This window comes from Prosopis cineraria, unplaced genomic scaffold (assembly GCF_029017545.1).
Source record: "Prosopis cineraria cultivar Desert tree isolate PC_DT_omini unplaced genomic scaffold, ASM2901754v1 PC12, whole genome shotgun sequence".
NCBI classification, from domain to species: Eukaryota; Viridiplantae; Streptophyta; class Magnoliopsida; order Fabales; family Fabaceae; genus Prosopis; species Prosopis cineraria.
In genome coordinates this window covers 4,084,836-4,100,014 of record NW_026555343.1, presented here as the reverse complement: position 1 = coordinate 4,100,014, position 15,179 = coordinate 4,084,836, and the positions used below count along the sequence as shown (strand labels likewise).

Genomic DNA, 15,179 nt, shown 5'->3' with positions numbered 1-15,179 from the left:
TCTATTTGGATTTCAGTTCGGTTAACGTGAAAAAATTATTTAGGAGGTTAGCCGCTTTAAACCAGCATTGAGATTGGAAACCAATTCAGTTTTTAAAAATCGGATGGTTCAAAAATACTATTTTTTTGTTTTTTATCAATTTTTTTTAAAAATAACTAATATTTTTAATCATTTGATATTTTGTTATATCATGTCGCTTGTTAAATCATGATAAATTTAAAAATTTTATTTTATTTTTAAGTTAAGTAATAATTTTATATTTATTTCTTATATTTAATTATTATATATATATATTTAATTTAATTATTATATCATCAATTTGATCGTTGGTCTAACCTGATTGGATCATGTGAATTGTGAACCATTAATATTCACAGTTTAATATTGATCCAATTCTTAAAACATTAATTGTACTATGATAACTAATTAAGTATTTATTCTTGTTTTATTTAAAATTTTTTTTCATATCATTAATATCAATACAATAAAAATATAAAAAATAAAAGTAAATAAAATTTTAAATATAACTCTTAAATAAAAAATAAAAAATAAATAAATTATATAATATTATTCTCTCTGTAGATCTCTCTCTCACTTTGAATAGCAAACTATACAATGACAGGAGATGAAAAAGTGAAATGAAAGGGAACTTTTAACACCAGGCGAGGGATGAAAAGGTAAAAGTTATAGCCCTTCAAAAGAGAGGCACGTTGCACGCATAGAAAGAGTAAAACAAAAAGGGACCACAAGTGGGTCTATTCACTATGAAAAAATGATGCTTTTTTTTTATTTAAATACTCTAGCCACGTGGGATAGTGGGGACAATGTGAAATGGCAGATGGAGTTGCAACAATATTTCTTGAACTTAAATGTTCTTCTCACGCGTGACAACCTGTGCCTGAGCAGTAAGGAAAGCAAAGGTCAACATATTGCAGTGAATGAATAAAGAAACTATAAGGACGTACACACAATGAATGAATAAAAAACTATAAGCACTGTATACTCTCTATTTAAAAATATAAAATATTTTTAATTAAATTTTATTTTTTAATAAAATAATTATTTATTTTTAAACTAACTCTATTTTTTTATATTTACTTCTATCAAATACTCTATAATAAATATAAAATTATTATTATTCGAGGTATTTTTTAAAAAAGACAATGATTACACTTTAACAAACTAAAAATGCCTTATATTTTTAAATATTTAACTCTTTAAAAAATATTTTATATTTTTAAACAGAAGATGTTTATATTTTATTTTTATGTAGTCATACTTCTTCCCCAAGTGTTTTGATAGCAACAACAGTGCCTCGCCATAATGCAACACGGAAAGTTCCCTAAATTTTTTATCCAATACAAAAATGTGGGGGACACAAACAGAATCAGTGATGCTAAATTAGAAGGATAAACCAAACATAAACTCTATAAAGGCGACACAGAAATGTACACCTTTGTTAAAATCAATTAGGAGGGTTAATCTCATATGTTGAGAACCTACGAATTTTTTTTTTTGAAGTCATATGATCCGCAAAATTTAGATCATCTTTTTTTTTTTTTTCAGGCTTAACCTCTTCTGGTAATGCCATAATGGGGCTGATGGCCCTGCCCTTGAGTAAAAGTCTGCCAGCGCTCTGATTGATTTCTCAAGCTCAGCATATGATTCCTGCATGTAACCCAGGTGAAGAACAATCATATACTTGTGGCAAAATGCAAGCGCACGCGTAATAGTTAGAGCATTTAATTTTCAATACATGTCCATCAAGAAAATTTCTTACCAATCCTGTGAGTACAAAAGGTTAAGTAAACTAAGCTAATTATAAACATGTAAGTGTTTAATACTTTAAGTATATCTTTGTCTCACTCTAAAATTTAGGCATGACTGGTATGTGATATATGCACAACCACACATCCCTAAATCTCGTTCAAGAAAAACTCTAATTTAATATTTTTAATACATATAAAAAAAGATTGAAAATCATTGCAACATTCTCATATAAACAAAAAGATTTCCTAAACTTTCTGATAAAATTTTGGTAGAACCTCTTCTATGATAAAACCTTCTAAAATCTCTACACATTATTACAGAATTCTAGATATAAGATGTCAAGAAAAATGATAGTTAAAAAAAAATACGTTACATAATGGTGAAGTGGGTGATTGTTAAACAATAAATGATGGTATTTTAAACCACCGTCATTTATATATTTTACAATATATGTTAGGTATTTATAAACCTGTCATATAAAACTTTGGATTCTACAATTTTTTAAAAATAAAAATTGATAATATAATATGATGGTTAAACAACTTAATTGTCATATATTTGTACACAAAAATTAATTATAACAAATAAAATCTCAGATAAAATTTATAATCTAAAATTTAAAAATAGAGAAAAAAAGTAAATTAAAATAAAATTCAAATAATTTTTTTTAAATATAAAAAATTTTAGTCAAAATTTAGGATCATGACTGATCACATTAAAAAAAATTAACTCTTTAGAATATTAAAAATCAAACAGCAATAGGTGAACGGCTTAGCGCGCGTGCCTCTGTTCCTTCTTCTCTTAATTCAGTGTTGCGCCGCCTGCTCGCTTCTTTTTTTTTCGTAAAAGTCGTGCCTCCCTCTGCTGCGTCTCTAACTCTTTATATATAAAACTTAATAATTTAATAAAATAATAAAACTATACTAAATGACCTCAATTAAAAACTAAAATAAAATATTCAAGATAAATTTAAATAAAATTTAAAAAAAATTGATTCTTAATTTGAGCTTCAAGTATACTCATATTCTTCTTATTCAAAATAATCTCTATTAATATCTTTTAATTTAAATTTAGAGAATCTGTACAAATAAAATAAAATAAAATAGTAACTGTGTAAAATATTAAAGATATTATTTATATTTTTAAATCTAAGATTTAGTTGGTTAAAATTTTAAAATTAAAAATTGGCTAATAAAATTAAATAATATTCGATTAAACTTAATTAGCCTCAAATAAATATTTAAAAATTTAAATTAAAATAATAAAAATGTATAAAATTATTATTTATCAATCTTCTTATGAAAATCAAAGCTTGTTAAGGTCAAATGAGTAGACAATTTTTTTCTTTTTACATGTTTCCCTAAACCCTAGAATCATGATGTCATTGCTACTGTTCACTCCTTTACAATCATCGATTGCCTCTTTGCTCAAATCAAGTGAGTGAACTTTCTTTTTATGCTTCACATTGACAAAGCTTGAAAACACAAGTGAAGCATTGTTTAGATGAGGTTCTATCAAAATCTTCCAATTCAAAGAAATTACCTTTCCAGAGAGGTTGAACAGTGGAAAAACTTGTTCTATATTAAAAGAGTCATCCATTATATACCCCATCAATTCATTTTGTTAGAGACTCTTAAAACCCTTTTCCATTGAACACAAAAGCAGAACTTGAACAGTGAGATTTCAGCGAACGGCAACAAGAAGTGCTCGAAGGAAGGGGAATGGTGAGATTGCAACCAACATTGACCAAAAGAAAGGCGTCCAATGACTACAAGTGAAGCAAGCCCCACAGAGAGAGAGAGAGAGCATGAAGAGAAGCGACAGAAAGGCCAAGTGAATTGACTGGCTGGACCTACTTTTTTCACAACACGTATGTGGTTCTATCTCTATTCATATGTGCACATTAAATAATGGCGGTCGTGGTGGGTCAGACTTATTTGTAGCATACACAGCTGGTGAGGCTGAAATATACACAGCTGGTTCTTCTATTTGATTTTATTTTTTAAGTTCTCGTTAAGTTATTTTGTTTAAAAGAAGGTAATGTTAATTATCTCTTTTTTCAGAAGTTTTTAATGTTATCTTATCTTTAATTATTGGAAGACACACACACACACACTTATACATGGGTATTTACTCTTTTCATTCAACATTCACTCTCCATTGAAGTTTTAACTTTGTTTCCAAATAATTATCATTTCAAAATGTCAATGAAGTGCTTGTTGTTTTTATAGTTTTATATAGAATAAATAATAAATAAAAAGATCTACACGTGTGTCTTGATTTAATTAGATAAAGAAGTTTGTTAATTGAAAGCAATTACCTTGACGATTTGTTAATTGAATACCTTAACTAGCATATAATGCTAATTGTGTGTGTAATCCTAAGTTTTTTTTCAATTATAAAAGGGTAAAAATTAGAAGATAGTAATTAATAGTCTATATTTTTATGTAAAAGTGATTTATAGTACAAGAGATTATTAATTTTTTCAATTTTTCTAGGATATGTAGAGCTGGTTTTATCCATGTTCTTTCCCGGTCTTCCTGCAATACCGGACTGAATATAACTAGGCCAGTTGTTAGCTAATTCAACTGGTTGATTGGCCGACCAATCCGGCTTTCAAAACTCTTAAAAAATCTATTCTTTCATTCTTTGGAACTTAATCGTCATTTCATTTAATGAAGCTGAGGTCAAAGTCGTCGTCTGTGAAATTCTCCTCTTTAGAAGTTTAGCGATCGACCACTCAAACGATGACATTGAGAACAAGGAACTTGGTACTGTGCTTATCACTTAAAAGTCCATGAACGGCAGGACAAAAAACTAATTAATTAGCCAACTGTTCACGACAGTCTTAAAATTGAAAGCCATGCCAATATAATCACTACAAGCCACGTGACACTTCAGAGTATGTGTGAAAAGTCAATTAAGAAATGACTAACGACAATTATGAGAGAGAATGATTATGTATGATGCATGCGAGTTTGTTGCTTTTTATAAGTTATTTTTAACTTATTCATATAGATAATAAAAAATTAGTCAAACTTTTTTGAATTCATCTTTCTAAAAATACTTTTAATCAAGTGTAATAAATTTTAACTTAATTTTACTAATAATCTCTACTTTTCTAGAGAAATTTTCAGATAGATCAAGTGCACCACTTCATTTATTATCTATCCAATTAAAATGCTTCAAGTTATTTAAATAAAATCTTATGTAATATTATTTTAATTAATTTTAGTCTTATAATAGAATGCATAATTAATTTATTGCATTTTTTATCTCTATTATCATTGATATTAAAATTAATTTATATTTTTATTATTTAAATGTCATATTTTTATTAAACAGACTACAAATGACTTGGCACACTCAGTCTACCTAAAATTTTTTCATAATCCCTGTCTCTACCATAATATGATTATCCAATATATATATATATATATATTAAAGGCAATATTAAAAAATTAATTGTTTCATGCATAAATTTTACAAAAGGACTTATAAATAACAAGATTGAAAGCTACTAGAGGTCTAGAGGGCCGCTTAACAAAATAGGAGTATTTAGATAAAATTATGAGAATAATCGATCACCTATAATACACTATCTAATTCCTAATTAATATATGGTAAAAGTTAATTATTTCATAATTCTTAAAAAAGTTGTAGTTGATATTTTTATACTTGTAAAAAATGTACATATTTATGATGAAAAGGCAAAACTACCTCTCGTATACATTTTTTTTAAAATTCCCTTCACTAGCTGTTGGAATTCTAGCACTGATGACAAATTAAATTTTTAAGGTGGCCAAAGGGTTTTGAACTCACAATTATCACCAAAAAGATTGCTAGCAACTAAGCTAGCAATACTTCTTAATCATCCAATTGACAATTTAATTCATATATATTATTAACTTTATTTTCACTTTACCAAGCCAATGCTCTTTAGAAGCTTAATGATTATTGTCATTTTTTAAATGATTAGTTATTAAATTACTAATGAAGACTTATTAAAAAATTTAATATACATTGATTTTTATAAATGTTTAATTATTTTTATTATCAAAAGTTTACTTATAAAAAACTAATATAAACTTGTTATTTTGGTAAAATTATATTTACTTGTCAAATTACTAAGGAAAACTATCAAAGTTAGTAATAGAAAGTCTATTTAACAAATAGTTACTTGATAAATTACTTATGAAACTCCAGCAACTGACGGCAGAGCTGCTGGCTAGTGATGGTGGGGGAAATTTAAAAAAAAAATGTGAAGGGTAGTTTTGTTTTTTTACAATAAATTTTAATTATATTTATGTCTATTGGTCTTATGGAGCAATTTTATAATTGTTTAATCTTTTTTTGAGATCAATTTGCTTCTCAAGTTTTTGGATGTGATTTTCTCAAACATATTTGTATTATTACAGTGACAACTTGACACGATATTAATTAGCAAATGGGAATACTTTAAGTTAAAGTTTTATATATATATATATATATATATTAAACCTTTGAGTACCTATGCCCCCCAATGCTGATCTAGAAATGGCTTGGGATTTCATATTGTAAAATAAAAACTTTTTTATATTGAATTTTTATAATCGTTGAATATATCACACGCTTCGCTTCTGATAATGATCTTGTCACACGAAGTTCTGTCCCAACTTTAATGAGAACGAAAAATTAATGCATTTTCAACCAGCAACCATCAAGAAGCCACACCAAGCAAATCATATTCAGAAGTTGTGATTTGAAACTAGAAATTCCTCATCTAATCCGCCTATATAATCAAGCCTATTTCATACTATTTTTGACCTTAACATCATTAAACATGGCGGTTTCATTAATGTTTCACATTCCACTCTTTTTATCCCTGTTTTTCCAATCTTCAACTTCTTCATCATCATTGCTTAACAGTGGCTTCTCTCTTTCAGTGGAGAAACAGGAAAATGTTATTCTCTCACTGAACGGCGTCGTCTCAGGTGGCTTCCGTACTGTTGGTGAAAACGCCTATGTCTTCGCCGTCTGGTTCACCAAAAACCCTACAATGGTTTGGATGGCAAACCGTGACCACCACCCGTCAACGAAAAACGGTCATGACTTTCTATCCACCGCACCGGAAAGCTTGTCCTCTCAGATGCCGGTCAGTACAATGTGTGGTCGACAGACACCACCTCGTCTTTGCCGACCCGATTGATTCTTAACAACAACAGAAATCTCGTACTCTTTGTCTCTAAGCTCCAATCATAAGGAAGCAATATTTTATGGCAGAGTTTTGATTACGCGATAGATACTCTACTTCCTGGATAACAACTCACAAGATATACAAAGCTTGTCTTTGCTAGAAGCAAAACCAACCATTCCACTGGCTTCTACAAGCTTGTCTTTGATGATGAAAACATTCTTAGCCTTTTGTACGACGGCCCCGATGTCTCCAGTAGATACTGGCCTTCCCCATGGCTTAAAAGCTGGGAAGTTGGAAAGAGCACTTACAATAGTAGTAGAATTACAGTGTTAGATTCTCTTGGATTTTTCAACTCATCAGACAACTACGAATTCAGAACTTCAGATCATGGCGTGGCTATATAAAGAAGATTGAAAATAGATAATGGTAACATTCGAGTGTACAACCTACAAAATAATCAATGGGAGTTGACATGGCAAGCCATATCTGATACTTGCACTGTACATGGACTTTGTGGGGCTAACAGCACTTGCGAGTATGATCCAAGAGGAGGATGAACGAAGTTCTCGTGTCTTCCAGGATATAGAGTGAAGAACCATAGCGATTGGTCTTATGGGTGTGAACCCAAGTTTCGAATGTTGTGCAATAAAAAAGAGTCTACCTTCATCAAATTGGCCAATGTTGAGCTATATAGGTATGACTTTTATTTTATGCATAACATCACTTATAGTGACTGTGAGCAACAATGCTTGAACGACTGTGAGTGCAAGGTGTTTCAATAATCTCCTAAAGAGGACGATGGCTTATTTCAATGCTATACGAAAGAGTTATGCTCAATGGTTATCATTCACTAAGTTTTAAAGGATTAACCTACTTGAGACTCCCCAAATCCCTAAACTACAATGATTCGTTCCTTGAGGAGGAAGAAGAAGAATCGATTCAAGAAACGACTGGTCATTTTTGCTCGGTGAAGCTCGAAAGAGCCTATACCAAGAGACACGTCAGCAGTTTTGTGAAGTTCTTCCTTCAGTTTTCCTTGGCAATTGGTGTGTTTGAAGTCCTCTTCATTTTTATAATTTGGTGTTCTTTGATCAAAACCAAACACAAGTCTGCTAGAAATCAACAAGGCTACAATTTTCTCTCCTTTTGGGTTCAAAAGATTTACTTACTCAAAGCTCAAACAAGCAACAAAAAGGTTCACAGAAGAAATTGGAAGAGGCTCTAATGGAATAGTTTACAAAGGAGTATTGCTAGATCAGCGAATCGCTGCAATAAAGAAGCTAAATAATAACGTAGGAGCCAAACAAGAAGAAAGGGAATTCCTGGTGGAAATGAGCATAATTGGTAGGCTTAACCACATGAACCTGATTGGAATGTGGGGCTATTGTGCAAAGGGAAAGCATAGACTATTGGCGTATGAGTTCATGGAAAATGGTTCTTTAGCAGAAAATCTCAAATCAAACACTCTGGATTGGACCAAAAGATACAATATCGCTCTGGGAACAACAAGGCTACTTGCGTACTTACACTAAGAATGTTTGCAGTGGATCTGCATTTACTACTACAAAATAGATTTTTTGCATTTACTACTATAAAATAGATTTTTTATGTCACATTTTTAGACCTTTTCACGTCACAATTAGAGAGGACATCATACTGGGTGACTTAAAATATATCCACATCACAAATATCTGTAACGTGAAAAAGAATAAACCATGTCCCTTTTAATACTAAAGGAGGTAATTTTTACATAATTCATGTCCCCATTTTACTAAATAGAGGTGTGATTTCCATATAAATCATGTCCCCCCTTATAAGATTTGGACGTGGTTCATAAACAAATCACATCCTCCTCTAATCAAGGGGACGTGACTTCTCATTTCAAAGTACATAAGAGAAAAACCACATCCCTCATTAATAAGGGGGAAGTGGTTTCTTTAAGAAACTATGTCCCTCTCTATAAAGGGAAACATAGTTTGTCATTCCAAATGGCTATTTGATAAGGAATCACATCCCTCAATAATAATAGGGAAGTGGTTTCTTTGAGAAACCACACCCCCCTCTATAATGGAGGACGTGGTTTTTAAGAACCCACTTCCCCTCCACTAATTAAGGGACATGGTTTTGCATCCACACTACCATCCCACGTCCTCCTCATAATAAGGATGATGTGGTTTGTTCTGTATTATGTCCCTCTTTTAATAATGTGATGTTGTTTTTGTAATTTTTTTATATATAATTTGTATTTTCTTAATAACCAAAATAGAATCTGTCAAAGTATACCACAGAAACAGCCAATTTATACAACAAAAATTCAGCAAATAGCAACTTATTTACAGTCATTCATAAACTATCACAACAAAATATACCAAATATATTGGAACAACAAAACTATGGTCACCTATTCAAATGTTAATATTTACAGCCAAATTCTTGCAAAATATTTGAACACATTAGGGTTTATATCCTTCTATCTAATTAATGGACAAACTATAAAATCACTATGTAAATAGCTCTTGAAGAAGATAACTTGCTAAATTGTTTCGAATGTCAGTTATGTCTTTACTGGTATGCGGGTACTCATTGTCAAAAAGCTGCAAATTTTCATCAGATGTTCATTAGATATCCAAATTCTAAAGCCTTGCAAAGCTAATATTATTAAAATAAATAATAATGGAACTTGCCATGTTCAAATTTTTGTTAGTTTCAGATTGAATGATCTCATACATAAAATGAATAATATAATATCCACACTCCGTACTTCTTATCTGGCGATAGCACTAAAAATTAAGAATCGAATGATAAGTATAAACAAAAATATATATAAAAAAGTTGTGGATAAAAAGTATTGAATTAAAATTACTTAAGTTTGGAAAAATTTAAGTTGGTAAGGGATTTTTTTAAGATATATTTTTTGTTGGGCAATGCTTCCCGCCAGTCATATAATATATCTTCAATGCTCTATCATGAAGTTTAAATAAAATATAACGTATTAAAATAAAATAATTATCTAATATTTATAAAAATAATCTTAACTTATGTGTTGAACATATTTTTAGTTTCAGCACTTAGTTGCTTGCCCATGAAACAAAACTGATAGATCTCATGCAAATACGAGCATATAGCATAAAGGAACCAATGGTAACTACAAAGAGACAAAAGAAATTAGTACATGAAAGCATAAAAAAATTATCAAACTAAACATATATTTATAAATGAATATAAAAAAACTTGCCCTTCAAGAATTAGGGCCAGATAACATGGCAATTTTATTTTTGAAATAGTATTATCCACATATCTCATCCTATCATTGATATCATTGTGAGTCAATGTCAAAGAAGCTGGACATAAAAATTCAAATTAATCTTTCTGTGGTCCAATGCAAATATTACTAAGAAACTTATTAATAGAAGGACACAAAAATTATTGCATATAAATTAAAATAAATGAAAATGAGATAGAATAGAGGTAATAAAATTACAAGATAGATAACATAGCCCATGGGATATCCAACTCCCTCATTAACAAGAATTTCAAGATGTCTTTCTTGTCCATTGTAAAAAAATATGACTTGTCTATACCCACAATTCCTTTAGACATTGCCAAATTGGTAGGCTTTGTCATTACTTTAAAAAATTCATGTAATTGTAACAGAGCAGAGCAATCCTCAGCATCATCAAAATCTCAATGAAACATGAAATGAATAAAAATTATATAAGTAATCAAAAGAGAAAATCAAAGAATAGTGAAGAGTTTTTCTACCATCGAAATTGTCATCTGCGTGTCAACAAGTCTTTTAGGCTATAAAATGAATTGTCCCAATGCCTCACCTAATTTTTCAACCTCATCAGTAGGGAATGGAACATTCACATTTGGCTCAAGAACAACTTCAACCATCACCTTCACTTGATCGTTCAAAATATTTATGTTATGAATTGTTTTTATGAGTATATATAGCCATGCTGAACCAATAATCTGCTTCCAAGGATTATCCAAATAAAACAAACAAACTTGTTCTTTTTCTATTAAGAGACTAGAGGCATGTAGTGCCATCTCTGGTGGATTACAGCTATCTTTGGTGTTTTAAAGTATGGGAGAAGTCTGGAGAAATAAGTAAACATAATGAAAGAAAATAAAAGAAAATAAAATAAATTGAATATTAAACTAATTAAAAGTAATGAAAACTTTGGGTTCCTGTTGTCTAGTGTCTTGTGTGGTTTTCATGTTGGTGACCATAGATCTAACCTCTTGAAAAATCTACTCACGAAACAACAAATTATCCTGCTTATACTTTTGAGCACATTCGTCTCTAACCTTTACTAGAAGATCATCAAGCTTAGCTCTTGATACAACTCCTGATGAGCCTCGTGAAATTGGTTCAAAATACTCCTTTAGACTAACTCCTTTTCCTATCCCTTAACATGACCAGAATAATCTAGCGTTTCAATTGTTGATGCCAAGATATCCATTCTTCCAGTGGATTGAAATGAATCTTGAGAAACTTGTTCCTCAAGTGAATCCTACAATATACAATTAATGAATTTATCTTAAAAGATACAAAATTTAAAATTTAATCCGTTTAGTATAATTACTTACAATCCATTGGGCAACTTCAGCAACCTCCGGAGTAATATATTGGCCTTTCTTGATTCTAGCCTCTTTCCATTTCCTTTGACGAGTTGGAGGAGCCGGGAGATGATCAACAATACTGGGGTCAGGTCTTGTAGCTTCCTCCAATTGCTTCAAATCAACTTCCTTAAGTTTTTGGTCCAACTTCCTATATCCCCCCAAGACAAGTAATGCTAATATTTATTTTTAGATTGTCTCTCTTTATTTACAGCATTTAATTCCTATAATGAAATAAAAATAAAGTAAGTCAATTGTAAACTAAATAAAAATAAATTAAGTTATTAATTATATCAACATTTATCCAAAATTTAGAATTGTCTCGTGACCTCACAAATTTTCTTCAAGCATCTTCATCAATAAAATTATATTCCAAACCATTACGTCCCCTTAAAGAGGAGAGGGACGTGGGTTTGAGAAGCCAGGTGGCTCTGTTAAAAGCCACTTCCCTCAAGATGAGGGGCACATGGATTCTGATAAAGCCACGTCCTCCCAAACTATAAGGGGACGTGGTTTATTAAAATTAAAATAATAATAATTTTTTTCAATCCATGTCTTCTTTTTTTTGGGTGATGTAGAATGTATTCTTTATAAGTCTAATTTTTAAAATGGAATGTGAATTAGAATAGTAGAAATGTTTTTTTTTGTAATAGTGATTTTGACATAAAGCCCCAAGATATTCTTCTAGATTCAAACTACCAACCCAAGGCACCAGATTTTGGCTTATCTAAGCTTCTAAATCGGAATGAACAAAACGCTCAAAGCTTCTCAATGATCAGAGGAACGAGAGGTTACATGGCACAAGAATGGGTTTTCAATCTGCCAATAACGTCAAAGGTGGATGTTTACAGCTATGGAATTGTTGTGTTGGAGATGTTAACAGGAAGGAGTGCGACAACGATGGGAAGTCGGAGTGATGAAGGAGAAGAGGCACAGAATGGGAGGCTTGTGACGTGGGTGAGAGAGAAGAGGAAGAGAACGACGTCGTTGGAGGAAGGGTCGTCGTTGATATTGCCGTGCTGGTGGGTAGAGCAAATAATTGATCCAGCCATTAGATCACAGTTTGAGGTTGAGAAGATGAAGATTGAAACTTTGGCAAGTGGGGCTTTGAATTGCGTGGAGGATGACAAAGATGCGAGGCCCACCATGAACCAAGTTGTTGAGATGCTTCAAAGCCATGAAAATGATGCTTCTAATTAGTCATGCATGGCGGCTTAAACGTGTCCATTTATGCAGTTTCGTTCGACGGTATCATCAATTGTTTCTTGTGGTATTATCAATTTCCATATGTCTAGGTCTGAGATTAGGCTTCTGTTGTAATAATACTATATTACTTTTTTTTTTTTTTTTGAGTCTGAGAGAGGCAATCCTCCCGGGGGTTACGTTAATTATCTTTTTTGTTTTGACTCTTCTGTATCTCAAATACGAATAATGTTTATCTTTAATATGAGTCCAGTGAAATAAACTTAGAGCTTTTTTTCGTTTGTAAATTTATCAATTTTCATTTAAATTTGTTTTTTTCAAGTTTTCTCGCAATCTCACCGTTGCTGCCCTTGTCAAGGAAAATATTTTTTTTTTGGTCATATACTTACATAGTTAGAGGAAAATATTGCTCGTATCCAAATGATATTTTGTCAAGGAAAATATTTTTTTTTGTCAAGGAAAATATCCGGTTCTATTTATCACCGTCTTGCCTCTGAAATTTTTTTTTGGATCTTCTGTTCTTTTTTTGGGTGCAGTGCTTGATGTAGAACATATTAATAAGAATATAAAATATATTATAACTAAAGAGAAATATATAAATACCATAAGAGAAATAGTATACCTTCCTCACATCCTTATTACAAGTCACTTACAAGTACCAAGTTAGTTAGTTAGATAGTTAAAATTGTATAAAAATTATTTTAATTTTTATTTTTATCCCTAATAAATATCACAAATTTTAAAAACAAACATTTTCTATCTTCTCATTGGAAATTGAGAATAAAGGCATATTATTTTACTTTTTATTATTGTGCCCAATATCTTAATCCAACATTTCATATGATTGTAGAGAAATGGATAAAATGCAACTTGGGAGAGGGTTCTTTCCACTTCCTTTCTCTTCTTTTCACTGCATTTCCTAATGATGATCATTCATCAAATTTATAATTAAATAAATTCTTTTAATAAAATAAAATGAACGGCCATGATTGGAAAATGGAGAGGAAGAAAATGAAGAGACTCCTCTCCCATCCTTTAACTCATCTTAATTAATCCTTTAACTCATCTTAATTATTATGGTCAAGCATAAATTTTCAAACATCAATAAAATTCTAACGCTATGACCTGAACACTTATTGAGTAATAAGATTTGAGACTGGAAAACAAATTTACATGTTTGGTAGAAGAGTCACAATTGACTAGAAAGAGAAGGAGAAATTACGAGGGAATAATTAACAAATTAGTTTTTTTTTACCAGCAATTAAAAAATTAGTTGAGAGCAAATTACGAGGCGATAGAAAGAGAAATTTATACAGTTATGTATATCAGATTGTAGTCCATTATTTGTTATTGGTGCCAAATTTATATGTGAGGACAAATAACTAGCTAATAAACAACAGACTGCAAGGGAGTACAAAACAATTGATCTCAAATTCACAATATGTAAGAAAAATCAAAAGTCAAATAGGGAAAAAAAATCATAAGATCGAATATATCCAATGAAATTTTGATATATATGATGATGGGCATTATTATTTCTTATTCTTGGTAACTGAAAAATTTATATATTTATTTTAGATTCTTATTTTCAATTAAATCAAGATATTAAATTTTTTCTAAATTATTTATTCTATAATAAATTTTTATTATTAATGTTATTAACAGATTAAAAGACACATATCATGATTTTTTTGAATAAAAACATATTATATATACATAAGTCTTGCCCTTCTTGTAATACTAGAATTTAGTTTGAAAAGCACATTAACCCTTCAAGCGTCTTCTTTTTAATTCCAAACGGACACACACACACACACACACACCATATATATATATATATAGCGAGTGGCATATGATTCTACATGTACAACGACAATAATGCTTAAAACACTATCAATATTAATAACCATACTGTCAATTCAGAGTTAGAACGAGCGCCTGCAGAGTTTTATTTTATTTTATTTATTTCTTTGATGTTCTAATTAAATAAGAAAATGCTAATTAAAAATGCTAAAAATTGTTCAATATAACTGTCTATAATCACAAAATTATTTAATTAATTAATATTAGAAACTCTTTACTATCCAAGATCGTTTGTTTATATATATATATATATATATATATAATTTTAGGTGAATTAAATTCCGACAACTCATCAAAGCTACGGCATGCTCTTGGGAGAGACAGAGAGAATGAAAACACACATAGAGACGGAAGATTAGATCCTATTACCAATGTGAAGACTTTGTTGGAATCTCAAAAAAATGTCCGGTAGAACAAGTTGACTTAACTTGAACGTTGAACTCTCACTTAATGAATGTTTCTAAGGATTTAAATGCAAGGTAGAAGATGCTCCAATTTAATTACTTTATATGCTCTGACAAATACTTTAACGTATTGGATA

At 30.4% G+C, this 15,179-nt stretch overlaps 1 pseudogene; it reads left to right on the top strand.

The window, feature by feature from the left end:
• The first annotated feature begins 6,592 nt into the window (after positions 1-6,592).
• Positions 6,593-13,064, top strand: LOC129287497 (putative receptor protein kinase ZmPK1; annotated as a pseudogene).
• Positions 13,065-15,179: the final 2,115 nt, after the last annotated feature.